This window comes from Ochotona princeps, chromosome 17 (assembly GCF_030435755.1).
Source record: "Ochotona princeps isolate mOchPri1 chromosome 17, mOchPri1.hap1, whole genome shotgun sequence".
NCBI classification, from domain to species: Eukaryota; Metazoa; Chordata; class Mammalia; order Lagomorpha; family Ochotonidae; genus Ochotona; species Ochotona princeps.
In genome coordinates, this window is record NC_080848.1 from 1846674 (window position 1) to 1859456 (window position 12783).

The 12783-nt window shown below is 55.5% G+C and overlaps 1 protein-coding gene across 1 annotated transcript in view; it reads left to right on the forward strand.

Moving 5' to 3' along the window:
• Nucleotides 1–12783, forward strand: part of LGALS3BP (galectin 3 binding protein) — an 87858-nt gene that overhangs the window by 53559 nt on the left and 21516 nt on the right. The gene's annotated exons all lie outside the window — the stretch shown is intronic.

The window sequence follows — 12783 nt, forward strand, 5'->3', positions numbered from 1 at the left end:
AGGTCACTCCTCAGAGGGCAGAGGCCCCAGCGGGCCTTGCAGCAGCAGGGCTGGTTGCAAAGGGACATCTTCACTCACTCGCTGAGAGCCCAGCAACCCTTGAATCCAGCATTCTGTGTGTAGTTCCAGATACACTGATGTTTCTAACTCCATCCTGATGTGACAGCGAGTTACAGATGGGCCCATGTGAACCACCACACTGCCAGAGAGAAACCAGCAATCCTCCGAAAAGCTTTCCTGTGTTTGGGGGAACAGGATAGGGGGAAAGTCATACACAAAGGTATCCCAAAGCACTGAAAATGATAGAAATCACAGAAAAGGTTTTTTTCTGACCAGTGCTAGCTTACAGCTCAGTAAGTAGTGATGATGGCGCACGGTGGGACGGGCAGGAAGGTGCTGGGGGGCAGGTCAGGGTGGCATGAGGACAGAGCAGGGCAGAGTTGCACGAATTGTGTAGGCAACTACATCCAGAATGGTAGTCAGGACTTCCCAGCCCAGCAATGCTGACACTGGAATGTTCCCCCTTGGCAGACATTCCAGAAGCCACCGGAGTCGCCTGAAACATGTTGCAATCCTCTTGAGCAATCACCTGCTTTCACGGTGCACATCAGCAGCAGAACCAGGACTTAACCCAGGCGCTCAGAGGGATGTGGGATGGGGCACCCAAAGCAATGCCGGCCCCTCCGCTTCGCATATGAAGGTCAGAGTGAATAACAGCAGAGTAGGCCAGGTGTGGGTCCCCGGAAGCCTTGCGCCAGCGGATCTGCACAGAGCTGCCCTGTTCTCATGCAGGGTCCCAGCGCAGCCCTCGGTCGATGCCAGGAAGCACATGACACAATGGAGCAGAGAACTGGTGATTTTCAGGAACAAAATCCACCAACACGGTTCCAGTAACCTCTGCACGTCCAAAAACGCACATCGAAAAGATGAAAATAGGGAGTTAAACCTGGCGGCCTGAGTGCCCCTGAGTCCCCATGAGTCCCCCCAGTCCCTCCAAGTCCCCCTGGAATCCTGGAAGCCACCAAGCCACTGGCGGGGGGACGCGGCGAACTCTCAAAAAAGTGACCGGGAAGTCACTTTCTGTTCAAAAAGGAGATGCAGAGACGCGGCTGGCGGTAGTGGTGCCCAGGGTGCCCCGGGGTGGGTGGGAGCAGGGCAGGTAGGACCACAGGTGGCCAAGGAGCAGGACCCAAGTAGGACGCAGGACGGAGAGGCGGCTGGTGGGCGATGTCTCCCCGTTTCAACCAGGCAGCTCCTTAGGGGCATCTGGAAGGAAGAAGGCATGTTTGCCAGCAGGGGAGGGGAGCAGTGGGAGGAGCGAGCAGCCCCCCAAAATAGAAACAGCCTGAGGAAATGGAGGGGTTCCCAGAGGGGCACTGGGGAGAGGATGCCTTCAGTCCGGGCTCTGGAAAAACTGGCCATGCCTCCATACAGAAGTAGCGTACAGTTCAGCTTCTTGATACACAGCTGGAGTGCATGCTGGAACTCACTGCAGAGTGTGAATCGTGTCCAGCCCCGCAGGAAGACCTCAGCTCAGCCTCCAGAGCCACCAGTGCAGCTCAGACACAGCACCCAGTGTCACACTGTGAGACAGTTGACCTTTCAACAGATCCTACCATAAGCCCAGAACCCCCGACACTGGCTGAACGAGCTACAGAAGCACCTGCTCCAAGGCCCTGCGAGGTGCCACCCAACCAGTACTGACTGTAGCGGGTCATTGGGTGACAGTCACAGCAACATCAGCCCGTGTCACCATTGAGCCTTCAGAGTCGGAGCCTGTCCAAACTCCAGTCCCTGCTACAGAGGTCGGCCCTTCTAAAACCCTGCAGACTACAGCTCCACCTCCAGGGCAGCTTCAAACTCTGGACCCCAAAGTCAATGCTACTGAAGAGAGCACCCCCCAAAAGGCTTTCATGGAGCCAAAAGAAAGCGCCCCGGCAGTGCTGACATCCACAACTTGGTAGACAGTCTGGCTACAAAAAACTGACAAAGCAATGAAAGACATTACATGGACAACCTTGAATATCAGCTACAGGGGTTCAGAGTTACACGAAGAGCTGTGCGAGGGAGCTCATCTCTGCTGGTTCTCCCCTAAATGTCTGAACAGCAGGAACTGGGGCGGGGAACACTGCCATGGATTTGGGCATCGTCCGCTGCCTTTCTAGGCACAGAGCAGGAACGCAGGTGGGAAGTGGAGCAGGGGACTCCAAGCAGGGCCCACTTGGGATCTTGGCACGGCAGGGCTGTCTTGCTGCTATGCCTTAGTGGGCTCCAAATACCACCAGCCTTATTAGGCAGATTATTGATGATCTGTGGCAAACAGTCATCTTTCCAGCTGGAGGAGAGGGGGTGGGCAGAGCCTTATCTTTGAATGGCCCAGCTCTCTGGGCCTCAGGGACAACCGCTGCCATCTTTGAATGGCCCAGCTCTCTGGGCCTCTGGGGACAACCGCTTCCATCTTTCCCTGCTGGGCTCCCAGACCTTCTAGACCTGGTCTGGAGAAGAACAAGAGAGACAACTGCCCCGTACAATAGGCGCTCCTCGCTCTGGAAGGAAGTCCTCGCAGGCTGGTTATTCTCTGTCAACACGTATGTTCTCATCACTTTTTAAAACGCCAGCCAACTTTTAAAGCTGAATGAGAATGAGGTTAAAAACAGAAGGAAAACTACCTTGCTCATGCAGCCTTTCCTAGGTCCCCAACGAAAACGCCAAATCTTCCTGCAGAAGCTAGCAAGTGCCGGGGCCCAGCAGAAGGGCCTGGCGCCCACCCCAAGCACATGACCCAGGCTTCAGCGAGAGAAACAGTCATCCAGGGGCCGAAGCAGCTGCGGAAAAGGAGGCAGAGCGTGCGTCCCCCTGTGTAGGGCACCGCACAAGGCAGGCTGGGGAGCGCAGGAGCCGGGGAGCAGGGAGCTGGGGTGGGCCCGGGGCCCTGGCACTTGGTGGCCAACTCCTCCCTCCCAGAGCCCCCGCTCACAGAGGGGCACAACGCCAGGACCGCCACCTCCCTCAGAGCGGGAAGAACAGGGGCTCCCAGTGCACACCTTGTCCCCGTTGGCCAAGGTGGCAACTTCCCACTTTGCTCCTTTAGAGAATGAAGTGGACCTGGCAAGCGAGATGCGCTGTAGAGGAACAGCGTGATAATAAAATCATGTAACATGGGACCTCTTTGGTCTTTAAGCTCCTCTAAGCCGCTCTCCTGGAAGACGGGTTTGAATGGTGAAGTGTTGATGCTTTCCATCTTTTTAATTGATCTCTTGCTTTTGATACAGCCATGACAAACTCATCCTGACCATATCTGTTAGTGTAGGCTGATGCTGCCAAGTGGGACTGCCCCCGGGTCTGCCTGCCACCTGAGGTGCATGGCTCACGGCCTACCTGTCCATGGCCTGAGGCAGCGCTTCCGGCGGAGCCTGCACAAGGTGACCTGTGGCATGACTGCAGGGCCTAGAGGAACAGCCTGTCTTCTAGCCAGTCACAATGTCATTTCTTTATGTGGGGACTGTCAGGGTGTCACAGTCACCCTCATCCCTGCAGCCTGCCTCTGTCTAAGGGAACCCCGAGGAATGCTGGAGCGATCACCCTATCCCTGCAGCCTGCCTCTGTCTAAGGGAACCCCGAGGAATGCTGGAGCGATCACCCCATCCCTGCAGCCTGCCTCTGTCTACCTCTTGTTCAGTTACATAAGGGGTGTGACTGCCTGGCAGGAAAGGGCTTGACTAGGAAGCCTCTAAGATCCGACAGTCTTGACTCCACCCAACCAGTGCAGCTGACCTCACTGACACTCCGCTGTCAGGGCAGCTCTACGCTCCTGCCTCGGGGCCCGTGCCAGACCTGTCACTCCAGGCCAGTCCTTTCACCTGGGCCATGTCCACTTAAAGTCCCCTGACTTCACAGTCTCCTTGATCCTCCAGCTCTCCTGGGCCTAAGCTGCCCGAGACTGACCACCATCCCTGGGACCACAGGGAGGTGCTTCGTCACCCTAGAGAACGGAAACATGCGGCAGTTTTCACAAAGGGAAGTGCCAAGGTCATCACCGATGGAGCACAGCACAGGTGAATAGAGACCAAAGAGCTTCCCAGGGCTACTGGCCCAGAGGACGGGCCCTGAGCACGGCCCAAAGGATGGGCCCTGCACCCCTGTGGGAGACCCAGAGGCTCCTGGCCCTGCACCCTTGTGGGAGACCCACAAGAAGCTCCTGGCTCCAGATAGGCTGAGCTCCACCATTTGGGAAGGAAACCAGCATATGGAAGATCTTTCTCTCTACCTCTCCTTTTCTTTGTAAATCTTCCATTCCAATAAAAATAAATGAACTCTTTAAAATCCATGCCCTTAAAAATGTTCTCATTTTAGTGGGGACATGAGAATTAACACGAAATTTATGTAAATGATCCGACATCATGGTCACTGTGCTGCAGAGTAATGCCTGTGTTCCTCCATCACAGATTTACGCTCACAGGGCAAGACGCGGGGAAGGTACAGACAGAGGACCAAGGTAAGCAGCGGCCCAGCACTGCGTAAAATGGAACCTGAGGACGAGAGAACTTAGGGCACATGCAGTCCAGTCACCTCAGTGCGCAATGAGATTACCAGGGCCTGGAAGCATACTTCACAGCTGGGCAGACGGCACCACATGGCCCCTCTGCTGTCCCCAGTCCTCCTGGGATGAAGGGCTGGGCAGGGGCTCCAGCTGGGCCGTCCCTGTGGCTGGTGGCCATCTGGCCAGACCAGAGGTTTCCTGGAGGCTGTGTGTCACTAGGTGAGGGGCTGGTCTCCTTCAGGGCAACAGGAACAGTTCTTCTCATTCTACCTTACTTCTCTACTCCAAACTTGGTTTCTCCCCTCCAAACCACTTCAGTGTGGGTTCCCTACATACATACGCATGTGGTGGACTTATCAATGCAAGTCGCTCAGCTGTAATTCCTAACCTGGGCGTAAAAACCACAGGTCATCTCCCACTGCAACCTGTGCAATCCCATCATCGCCCTGTAAATCAAGACCCTCTTACTGTGAGGGTACGGCCCCAGGTGGCCTGAGGGGCTTTGCCCAACACTTTTGGCACCTGGGCTGCCCAGGCAGTTTGGGGGAGTCAGGGGCGCCTTGCTACAGGTACCCATGCGGGTCAAAAACCTAACTTCCAGGATGGCGTGGACCTAGAGGCCTGCTGAGCTTCCCTCCCCCCAGGGATCCAGTGTGCTCAGCTATACATACCTGTGCCAGGGTCTAAAAACCTCCAAGGAGTGGGTCTGGAAGGCCCACCGAGCACACCCCTCCCCCAGGGCAGCACTGACCATGTGGTTTGCAGGAGAAAAGCTAGAGGACCTTTCTGGGTCAGACCAATGCACCTGCCTGCGTGGGAGACCTGAGCTGGGTTACTTAGAATTGACCACCATTGACCAGTACACACTGGCAAACAATACAGCTAGGGCTGGGGGCCTACTCGGCAGTACCCGGCAGTGAGTGACAGAACAGGGGTGGGTAATGTTAGGCTGGGCCATGGCATTAGCCAGCACAAGAGAACCAGGCCAGGATGCAGACTCTGTAAGGGGTATGTAAGCTCACCCCCATGGAACTGCATATCCACTGGTTTGCTCAAGAACTGGGTTGGTAATGGGTGAGTTAGGCATGACCCAAGACATGCATGGGTACTGAAGTTGGGAACAGACCAAGCTGGTCCAGGATGCAGCACCCATAGGTGCACACAAGAATATGTGTGCGGCATGTTGGACCACAACATCCACCAGCTGATACAAGGGCCAAGCCAGAGGGGGCAGACTATGCAAGGTAAGGAACTTCACTTCCCCCAATTCCCACAACACGGGTTGGACCAGGCAGAAGCAAAAAAGCCCAAAATTCAATACCTACTGTGTTGGGGACAGTAATGCAGGTACTTGAGCCACCACCAGCTGCCGCCCAGGTCTCAGCAGGAAGTTGGAATCTGGAGCAGGGCCTCTATTCAAACCAGACATTCCAACAGGCATGTGGTCCAAGAGGCAGCTTAACCACTAGGACAAAAATCCAGACCATCGCAACTTCTAAGACAAAAGCCCACCCCAAAGCCGCATCGCAACTACTCAGCGCCATGGGCAGCAAGTGACCATCGTACTGGACAGGACAGTGATCTATTCTCATTACTTTTTAAAAAGATTTACTTATTTTTATTGGAAAGGTAGATCATATTTTAGGGATAGAAGGAAAGACAGAGTGGAAGATCTTCCACCTACTGGTTCACTCCACAAGTGGCCACAATGGCCAGAGTTGAACCAATCCAAAGCCAGGAGCTAGGAGCTTCTTCCAGGTCTCCCACAAGGCTGCAGGGTCCCAAGGCTTTGGGCCATCCTCTACTGCTTTCCCAGGCCACAGACAGGGAGCTGGAAGGGAAGTAGAAAAGCTCGGACAAGAACCAGTGCCCATATGGGATCCCTGCCCTTGCAAGGCGAGGATTTAGCTGTTGATCCATCGCACTGGGCCTGGACTAGTTTCATTATTACAGTTCTGTTGGACATCGTTGGTAAGGAGTAATCACAACGGCTCAGTTGACTAATTCTCCACCTGCAAGTGCCGAGACCCCACATGGGTGGTAGTTTGTGTCCCAGCTGCCCCACTTTCAATGCAGGTTATGGCCTGTGGCCTGGGAAAGCATCAGGGAATGGCTCAGACATGGGACCCTGCACCAACACTGGAGACCCAGAAGTTCCTAACTCCTGGTTTTGGAATGGCTCAACTCTGGCCATTGTGCAAATGTGGGTATTGAGGCAGCAGATGGAAGACCTTTCTTTCCATCAGTATGCCTTTCCAATAAAAATAAATAAACAAATCTTTAAATTAAAATAGGAGGGATGGGCCCAGCGCCATGGCCTAGCAGCTAAAATCCTCACCTTGAACATGCTAGGATCCCATATGGGCGCCGGTTCTAATCCTGGCAGCCCTGCTTCCCATCCAGCTCCCTGCTTGTGGCCTGGGAAGGCAGTCGAGGATGACCCAGAGCACTGGGATCCTGCACCCACGTGGGAGACCTGGAAGAAGCTCTTGGCTCCTGACTTCGGATCAGCATAGCACTGGCTGTTGCGGCCACTTGGGGAGTGAACCATCAGATGGAAGTTATTCCTTTCTGTCTCTCCTCCTCTGTGAATGTCTCCCTTTCCAATAAAAATAAATAAATCTTTTTAAAAAAATGAATTTGAGGGCACGCCACGGTAGCCCAGTGGCTAAAGTCCTCGCCTTCATGCTCCAGGACCCATTTGGGCGTCAGTTCTAATCCTGGAGGCCCCGCTTCCCATCCAGCTCCCTGCTTGTGGTCTAAGAAAGCAGTCAAGGACAGCCCAAATCCTTGGGACCTTGTACCCTCACGGGAGACTTGGAAGTGTTTGTCCCCCGTCACAAGCTCCGTCAGGACCATGGCCCTGGCGACCTCACCCTTGCTACTCAGTCACTCTGGTGACCCTAACCCTCCTTGCAGGACGTCCACTAAAGGGAACTGTGCTCTCCTTTTGTCGTTTGCTTTCATCAATTCTTTCAAATATCTTTTTGAGCACTGCTCTGCGCCAGGCACCGTGCTCTGCGCCAGGCACACTGCATGTGTGAGGCAGTCGTTCAGAGTTGCTCCCTGCTGGGATCCTGTGGGAGTCAGCCCAGGAGCATCAGGGAGACGCGTGATTCTGTGTGGAAGGAAGGGGCAGGAGCCCGGCAGTCCTGGTCTCTGCAGGCCAGGAGTTCCCACCTGCCGCGGGTGTTTGCCGGAAGTGGTAGTGCCGAAGCCTCCTGCGCCTCCTAGCCCGCTCGTCCAGAGACGCAGCTGGGAGCAAGGACTGTGTGTTCCGCCTCTCACATGGCTCAAGGATCAGCTGCCTTCTGAATCAGATGTCTCTGTCACTCTTTCCCAAGCACGGTGTTGTTGGGAACTGCCGGCTCCGCCAAGAGCTTGCCGTTTCCTGGTGGGTAGGGGTTTTCAGAGCTGTGAAGCCAGGGTGTCCATTGCTTCTATCAATGTGAGTCTCATCCCAGCTATTCCTTTTTTTATTTCCTTGGTCTCTGGAGGTTGTAAGGGGACATGCTAGATGCAGACAAATAAGCGTTATGATGAAGACAGCAAGGACAGCTCCTGCTGTGACTGTGCCGGGACAGTTAGGGAAGGACGGCCCAGGAACCTTGGCGGACCCAGGCTCAGCTGACCGGGGCTGGCCATCTCTCAGTAAGCCCATTTCTTACTGGTCTTCCATCTTGGTGATAACATCGAGTTTCTGAGCACCTTGGAAGAACATGTAAGCAGTAGTCTGCCTGCAGCTTTTCAAGCCAAAGACCCAAGACAGGAGGATGCAGCGAAAGGCACAGGGTTAGAGCTGGGATTCTGTGTTCCCCGAGGCCTGCTTCTACGGAGCCCAGCCTTCCCCTCTGGGATGGTCCTCCTCACGCTCGGGGGGCTTGCCTTGTTCCTTCTGGAAAGCTGTTGGAAGGGAGCATAGGTACTCAGGGTGGGAAGAGACCCTGTGGTGTTTCCTACACCACAGAAACCACCTCCCGCCCCCAAATTTCACCAGCAGTGTTTGAAATACCCCTTGGTAGCACTGCCGAAGTTCTCCCTGTATTCCTGCCTGCATGGTTCTTGAAACCATGCCTCTCTGGTTTGGTTCTTGGGGTAGGAAATACTGTTTGGAGGGCCAGAAGGGCAGTCCCACTCCATGGGATCTTGGGTCTGGGCCACCCAGGTGGACAACAGAACCAGCTCCAACAGGAGCCGGCCTCCTGTGCCCTGGTGAATGCTCAGCTCATTGAAGAGACTGCTGACTCAGGGTCAGGCCCGAGCGAGCCGTGAACTTTGGCTACCTAAAAAGGAAGGTGCGTCCCAAATTGTGCTTCTTTTCTTTGTTTTTTTTTAAGGATTTATTCATTTTTATTTGAAAGGTGGATTTACAGAGAGAAAGATCTTCCATCTGTCAGTTCACTCACCAAATGGCCGCAATGGCTGGAGCTGAGCTGATCAGAAGCCAGGAGCCAGGAGTAGATTTTGGGTCTCCCACGCGGACGGAGGGTCCCAGGGCTTTGGGCCGTCCTCCACCACTTTCCCAGGCCACAAGCAGGGAGCTGGATGGGAAGTGGAGCAGCCGGGACTTGAACTGGGACTCCTATGGGATCCTGGCATTTGCAAGGGTAGGTTTAGTTAGCCCAGCCACCCTGGAGGCTTGGTCCAGTTTGGGAGTCATCAAGTCCACTTGGAACTGCTGCTGTCCTGGGTTCCTCTGAACTGTTGTCATTCTGTGATTCTTCTCACATTCGGTTTTAGGTGGCAGCTACCTGTGCGCTGTCTGGTCCTGCTCTGACCTCTCCTTGCTTCAGCTTACTTCATGTTTTTTGTCTGTCTGTAGCAGCTCCTTGGCCGGGGCACCCACTCACTGACAGCCTTCTCTAATGAACAGGCTGCCATGCTCGATCAGGTCATCAGGCCTTGAAGATGTCAGGCTATTACTTACACTGCAGAGGTGGCAGCTGGCTGGCGGACAGGCAGTTGTGGGGTTAGAGGGTTCTGTCTCAACGGGCATTGCTGAGGCTACTGGAACTGCCAGGTGTGATTGCAGCCGGTGTCTGGGAGCCAGAAGGGCTGAGCTTTGCCCTTTGGGCTGTACAGGTACCTGAAAAATGAAACAAAACACCCAAGCCTCAGGACCAGCCCCGTTTCCAAGGGTGGCTGACACACTCCTTCCCGTCTTCCCGGTGGCCAGGAAGCTGGTCCCCTTGGCAGGTGCAGCAGAGTGCAGCTAAAGCTGAGACGGAGCAGAGGCTGGAGCCAGGCCAGGGCCCCACCTCCTGCTGTCTGCGCAGGCTTGGCTCCCTGTGCCCTATGTACCTCTTGCCAACCCCAGGGGCTAGAGATTGAATGTGCATCTCTCCCCCTGATGCTGATGGAGGGTCACCCTGCTCTGTCCTTCCCAGCTGCTCTGTTGGCTGCCCTTTTGCCGTCTGCTGATAGAACACACTTCCTCCTAGACCCCAGCTGAAGCATCCTCCGCCATGTTCCTTGCAGCCTACCCTCCAAGGCCTAATTCTGTGGCACTGGCCCTCAGTCAGGAGCCTGGGGTTTCCCTTTAACGGGAGCAGGAATTGCCCTGGGAGCCTGGGCTGGAGCCAGGCCACTGCCAGCCCTGGCATCTTTGATAGTTCCTTGACTAGTTCAGCTTGCATTTCCTCATCAGGTCACCATATTAAAGGGCCCTTGTAGGGTGGTTGGCAGAAGTGTAAAGGAGACATGTATGTGAGATTCCCTGGGGCATAATTCTTCCAGCAGGCCTAACAGGTGTGTTGTTGCTTGGTTTTGGTATCTCTCTGGAGCTCAGCAGGGTGCTGCTGTGAGATGTATTGAGGTGGGAACGTCCTGGTCCAGTCCTGATCTGCACAGCCCAAGAGGCAGGGGTGGAGTCAGGCCATCTTTTGGTATTGTTCAAGCCTTGGAGCTTGCTCAGCTGGCTGCCATCTGTCCCTGCAGGGGCTGCTAGCTTCAGTAGAGACACTGTCAGTGGGACAGAGTGCACTGGACCCCTGGGCTGCCATCCGGGAGGCGAGCAGGGCAGGGGAGGGGAGGGCTGCCATCCCGGAAGGTGGGCAGGGCAGGGAGAGGAGGGCTGTCATCCCGGGAGGTGGGCAGGGGAGGGCTGCCATCCAGAGAGGTGGGCAGGGCAGGGGAGGGCTGCCATCCCGGGAGGTGGGCAGGGGAGGGCTGCCATCCAGAGAGGTGGGCAGTGCAGGGAGAGGAGGGCTGCCATCCCGGGAGGTGGGCAGGGCAGGGGAGGGCTGCCATCCCGGGAGGTGGACAGGGGAGGGGAGGGGAGGGCTGCCATCCTGGGAGGTGGGCAGGGGAGGGGAGGGGAGGGCTGCCATCCTGGGAGGCGAGCAGGGGAGGGGAGGGGAGGTCTGCCATCCTGGGAGGTGGGCAGGGGAGGGGAGGGGCGGACTGCCATCCTGGGAGGTGGGCAGGGGAGGGGAGGGGAGGGCTGCCATCCTGGGAGGCGAGCAGGGGAGGGGAGGGGAGGGCTGCCATCCTGGGAGGTGGGCAGGGCAGGGGAGGGGAGGGCTGCCATCCCGGAAGGTGGGCAGGGCAGGGAGAGGAGGGCTGTTATCCTGGGAGGTGGGCAGGGGAGGGCTGCCATCCAGAGAGGTGGGCAGTGCAGGGAGAGGAGGGCTGCCATCCCGGGAGGTGGGCAGGGCAGGGGAGGGCTGCCATCCTGGGAGGCGGGCAGGGGAGGGGAGGGGAGGGCTGCCATCCTGGGAGGCGAGCAGGGGAAGGGAGGGGAGGGCTGCCATCCTGGGAGGTGGGCAGGGGAGGGGAGGGGAGGGCTGCCAAGGATTCCCACTTTCTCGGTGCTTTCTCACTCTGAGCTGAACGGGCACTGTCTGGAAGGAACGCCTTCCACTGAGAGCAGTACCTGGCAGAAGCAGGCCCTGAGCCTCACTGGTTACAAAAGGGAGTTTACCCATGAAACTGTGGCAACTGGACACAGGATTTGCAGGCAGGTTTTCTGCTTTCCTCTTGGGGTGTCCAAATCTTCTACTGCATTGTCCACTCTGCTTCCTGCTGTGCCTGCGCTCCAAGAGGCCGCAGGTCTGAAGGCTCACCTGGCTGGGTCCCTGGCACCGTCATGGCATACCCAGATGGACTTCTTCCTATCCTATATCTCTGTCCTTCCCTCTTTCTGCTTTTCAAGTAAAAAATGAAAAATGAATGTAACATCAAACAGGGAATAACGAAGTGGCGTTGCAGAGGACATGAAACGTGACTTCAACACAGCATCACGGAACAACCTGACACGACTACAGAAACCCAATCTGGGACCAACCAGCCCTGCGGGTGCATCGTAAGGACAACATGGACGAGAAGGGACATTCGGGAAAGAATTAAATTGTGGTGGCTGCTGTGGCTATATGGGATGTGGCCATTGGGATGCTGGTTCAAGGAGCATGCAGAGGAATGTCCCAGGGTGGGACACGAATCTCTTAGTAAATAAATAATTTGAAGACTTTAAAACAGCCATGCTGTCAGCCCGGCCCTGCTGAAGTCCTCGCCTTGAATGCGCCTGGATCCCATATGGGGACCAGTTCTAATCCGGGTAGCTCTCACTTCCCATCCAGCTCCCTGCTTGTGGCCTGGGAAAGCAGTTGAGGGCAGCCCAAAGCATTGGGACCCTGCACCTGCGTGGGAGACCTGGAGGAGAGGTTCTGGCTCCTGACTTCGGATCGGCACAGCACGGCCGTTGCGGTCACTTAGGGAGAGAATCATCAGACAGAGGATCTTCCTCTCTGTCTCTCCTCCTCTCTGTATACCTGACTTTGCAATAAAAATAAATAAATCTTGGGGCCCGGTGGCGTGGCCTAGCAGCTAAAGTCCTCACCTTGAACGCGGATCGGCGCAGCACCGGCTGTTGCGGTCGCTTGGGGAGTGAATCATGGGACGGAAGATCTTCCCCTCTGTCTCTCCTCCTCTCTGTATATCTGACTTTGTAACAAAAAATAAATAAATAAATAAATCTTAAAAAAAGTAAATCTTAAAAACAAAGGAACAAACAAAAGAACCAGCCACGCTGTGTGGAATGTGGTTGGGGCTCACGATGGATAACACACGTGAGGGTGGGCTTTGCCCCTCTGAAAGACAAAATCTGCTGTGTCTTCAGGAGATATTCAAAATTTTTTTTTAATGTCACGATCTTGCTCGTCATAAAATATTTCCAAAAATATTTCCCAGACCCAGCATAGAGCATTCTCCGGGCAGGACACGTGCAAAAGGGCAAGGACGGTGGT